This window comes from Penaeus monodon, unplaced genomic scaffold, assembly GCF_015228065.2.
Source record: "Penaeus monodon isolate SGIC_2016 unplaced genomic scaffold, NSTDA_Pmon_1 PmonScaffold_127, whole genome shotgun sequence".
Classification (NCBI taxonomy): domain Eukaryota; kingdom Metazoa; phylum Arthropoda; class Malacostraca; order Decapoda; family Penaeidae; genus Penaeus; species Penaeus monodon.
In genome coordinates, this window is record NW_023641600.1 from 102,930 (window position 1) to 107,510 (window position 4,581).

Below are 4,581 nucleotides of genomic sequence, written 5' to 3' on the forward strand. Positions count from 1 at the left end.
CACACGACCCAGTGTCTTACCATTAATCTACAAGTGTCTTGCAAGAAAGGCAGTGATCACCTCACAATAACACCTGATTCTTTTTCAGAGATGACACAAATTGGTCTTCATCACCTCAAGCAGCTAGATTTGAATATGGCACACCTTTTGCCATCTTCAACTGCTAACCTGCATGCAGCAAAGGCACATTGCTGGAATCCATTGGCCAATTTCATGCTGAGCTATGGTACTTTGACTCAATGATTGTGAAGCTGACTTTAAAGTTCTTTTTGGCTTTTCCAATCTTGGTGAATTGGGCATATTATCTTCACATTATACCAAGCCCCACTCACCAGATTTAACTTGCTGCCTAGTTAATGCCACAATCAGGGATTCTTCAAGTATTAGTGTTCAGCATTTTCATACAGTAAACAATGACATCACACGAACAAGTACAGTGTACTGCGTGTAAGCCTCCATTAACAATGTTTCCTGAAGCAGCACGTGAAATCTTCATTACAGAATTTGCTAACGTATTGATGTCGTCTCAAGATTCCAAAGATGGCAAACATCTGAAAACCATAAAAGGTGATCCCATGACCATACATATCAAACCTGATACACAACCATTTGCCATTCATACTCCACATTCCATCCCTACTGCATGGTGTGACACTGCCAAGAAGGAACTTGATGCCATGGTTACACAAGGTATCATTATCCCAGTCAGAGACGAAGCTACACCATGATGCCACCCCTCTTACCAAAATAAATTGGAGATATTCGCATCACCATTGATTTGTCACATCTTGATGCTATGATGGGATATTGGCAAATCCCTCTAGCTGAAGATGTACAGCACCTTACAACATTTGTCACTCCATACAGATTCTTACACAGTCCCATCATGTATCATCAGAAGAGGAGTTCTGTCAACGTAGCTACCTAGCCATTACAGGTATTGACAACTGTGGGAAAGTTGTTGATGATATACTTGTATTGGATCATGACGACTATTCTGCACACATTCAGCGCATCTTCAACATACTTTGTCGATGCCGTGAGCATAGCATGACAATCAACAAAGACACGTTTGTCTTCGCCAGTGCTTATGTACACTTCTGTGGTTTTGACAGAAGGTATTCATGCTGCCCCTGAAAATATTAGAGCAATCGCTGAGTTCCCCACCCCTGAGTCGCTCACAGATCTTCGTTCCTTCTTTGGACTTGTAAACCAGCTGGAAGATTTTTCTCCAAATATCTCAAGTGCAGCCGAGACCCCGAGGCCCCTCTTAAGCCCCAAACATTCATTTGTATGGACAAAGGATCATGAAGAATCCTTCCAGCAAATCAAAGAAGCCCTTATGTCAACACCAACACTCACTCATTTTGATCCCAAACTACCCAGCATTACAAGCTTGATGCCTCTCGATTTAATGGCATTGGCTAGGCTTTGTTCAACAACATGGTGAAAAATGACAACTCATTCAATGAAGTTTCAGGTTTCTTAATGACACTGAGAAAAGTTATGCAACAGTAGAACTAGAATTGCTTGCAGCAGTATGAGCAATCCGAAAGTGTCGTCTTTATCTTCAAGGCTTACCCAAGTTCGAGCTTGTACTGAACCACAATCCATTAAACCCATACTAAGTGCTTATACTCTAGATGCCGTAACAAACCCTCGACTGCAACGCCTCAAGGAGAAACTTGCAGGCTACACATTCACTGCTCTGGTGTAAGGGCAAACACCATGCTATACCGGATGCATTTTCACAGGCACCAGTTGATCAACTAGATGTAGATGATTTACAGATTGACCATGAAATGTCAAGTTTTATACAGAACATTAGCTGCCTTAACAGAACTCTCTGAATTCGATGATCCAGTCTTTGACAAAATCAGATCTGCTGATCTTGCATATCCTGCCTACCAGCAGCTAATTTCTAATGTAACAGGTGGATTCCCATCTTCCAAATCAGGTCTACCTACTGATTTTTTGTCATACTGAAAAATTCAGGGCGATCTTAAACAAGATCATGGCATTACTGTGCCGCCATGATATCGTCATCCCTGCAATTATCCAGAAAGAAGCATTATCTCGTCTCCACAGCACACATCGTGACATTGAAGCCACAAAGCAATGAGCAGCCCTGTCTGGTAGCCTGGCATCACCAATGATATTACCACAACAATTAAAGCTTGCTCCACTTGTCAGACTCTCCAGCCATCCTTACAGAAGGAACCAATCATACAGGCACCTACATGTCCATTTGAATCCTTATCCTTATGGACTTGCTTAGCCATGCTGGTAAATCATACCTGGTTTATGCAGATGGCTATTCAGGTTGGTCGGTAGTCCACTAGTATCAAGGAGTCGTACCACCATAAGTGCATTCAGGAAACTGTTTGGTCAATTGGGCGTCCCCACCCGTCTACGCACCAATGGAGGTCTACAATTTTCATCACATGAATTCCAGAAATTCTTACAGAAATGGCGTGTTCACACATGTTAACGCCCCATTACCCACAATCTAATGGGCATGCCAGGGTAATGAAGCATCTTGTTGCCAAAACACCTCCAACAGGAGACCTCTATAGTAATGAAGACTTTTCAAATGATTTATACCACGCCCTAACAGTCTCTCTCACCTGTTATGGTCTTATTGGGCCGTCCTCTCCACTCACTGGTCCCAACACATTGCAGTGCCTTCGATACTAAGTGGCATAACATAGCGAAGAAAATAGATGAACGTTACTCAGCTCAGGACCACTATGATCCTCATGCCAAATCCCTGTCGTCCATCCCCTAGGGCACTGATGTACTAAAACCATATTAATAAACGATGGGATACTACATCGTAGGTGTTAGTCGCAAGTGTGACTACCTAGTTAAGATGTGTTTATTATCTGCAACGTCCTCAGGCTCTTGGAAAGATGTAAAGAGGTCACTGCCACCACCCGATTGGTACGTTCGGGAACGAGTGTATGATGTAAGACGGGGGATGGAAGGTCAGAAGAATTGTAAAAAGGAACGACAGTAGTGTGCGTATGTGTGTGTGAAGGGTACAAATGAGCCGAAGTGAGGTAGGCGTAGTTAGAGTCCCGAGGAGAGGCGTGTACAGATGCTTCATCTATACTTTAGGGTTTTGATTTTTAAAAACTTTAGAAACTATAGTGTCCATATAGGCGTTATTCAGCCTTCCTTCTTACAAACAGTCGGGGACTTCTCAAGAGATTATAAAATTATCTATTTATTTTGTAAAACCAAAGATAAGAGAACATAAAACAAAACACGAACACAGTAAAACAAGCACTAAAACACAAGACAAAGACAGGCATTAAACAGTAAAAAAATAAAACACAAACATTAAAACGAGAACCACCTTTTCTCACGCAAAATATAGCTTGATCGTTTCTATATTGCCGAGACCACCTAATCCTGTGTACCACAACCACAGAGTCCAGCACTGCGACTGCCCTGGGACTCGAACTGGAACCCCCTTGTAGGACCGGGGACTTTCCATTGTCACCTCGGGCCGCGAAACCGAGCTTTGGTTATTATATTTGTAACTAAAATTCCTATGATCACTAAGATATTATAACCAAAATATTTTTAAAGTATTCATAAAATGAATAAAAGTTCTGGGAAATAAAATAGTAAAATAAAAGAAACATCGTGCACAAGTGTATAAGATAGTAAAATAGGTTTATAAAATGTTCATTGTAAAATTGTAAAAAATAGATATTCATAATGAAAATATGATAAAATGACAATAAATAGGATAAATAAAGCTTAAAAGTTTTTTTCATTTTTATTTTCTATTTTGTGGTCTATTTTCTGTACGGCACGATGTAAAAATATTTATGTGTACATAAAACTAGTGTAAACCCAAATAAAACAGACAAATGAAACGAAGCCGTGCAGGTGAGACGTTCCAGGTGAGCTTCTTTCGGTCGCTGCTTCCTTACCGCGACGGGCATCCACACACCCGGGGGATAAATTCAGGGGTTTAGGGCGACCTCGGAGACGTACGAGGCTGCAACCTCCTCCGTGGAGCGAGGGTGGTACTGTCCTTCATCTTGTAAGGGGGGGGGGGAGACGGAAAACATATGTAGGGGACCGTGGGGGAAGTACACTCGGTCCACTACAAAGACACCCAGTGGTGGTATATATTGGAGAAAGCAGGCGATTCCTGCTACCTGTCCCCTACCACTGCCTCTACGCAGCCACCCACCTGCCCTCAAGAAACGAGTTCGCTTTAAAATGCCTCCTAGACGTAGCTCTCGTTTAAATAAGTTATATGTATATATTTGCCGTGGCCCCCAGAACATAGTGTTACGCTGTTTTACATGCCTTCTACACTAAAGCAGAGTAATCCTCCCTCTTATGAAAGAAAAGCAAAATAATTTATGCACTTTCATGTATGTGCCAAAAGTAATCAGCGGGAAAATGTAATCCTAGTGTTAATTTTTTTTCACTCGCAATATTTCCAATAGAACACTTTATCTCAACTAGCATTATATATATTTGTCATATATTACGATGTCATCCAGTGTTAATTGGATATTGCACAAATGTATGGCAACATCGTTCATCTACTTA

General features: G+C 41.5%; 1 pseudogene; it reads left to right on the plus strand.

Annotated features, from left to right (window-relative positions):
• Positions 1–2,264: 2,264 nt before the first annotated feature.
• On the plus strand, positions 2,265–4,344 carry LOC119569124 (annotated as a pseudogene).
• The last annotated feature ends 237 nt before the right edge of the window (positions 4,345–4,581 follow it).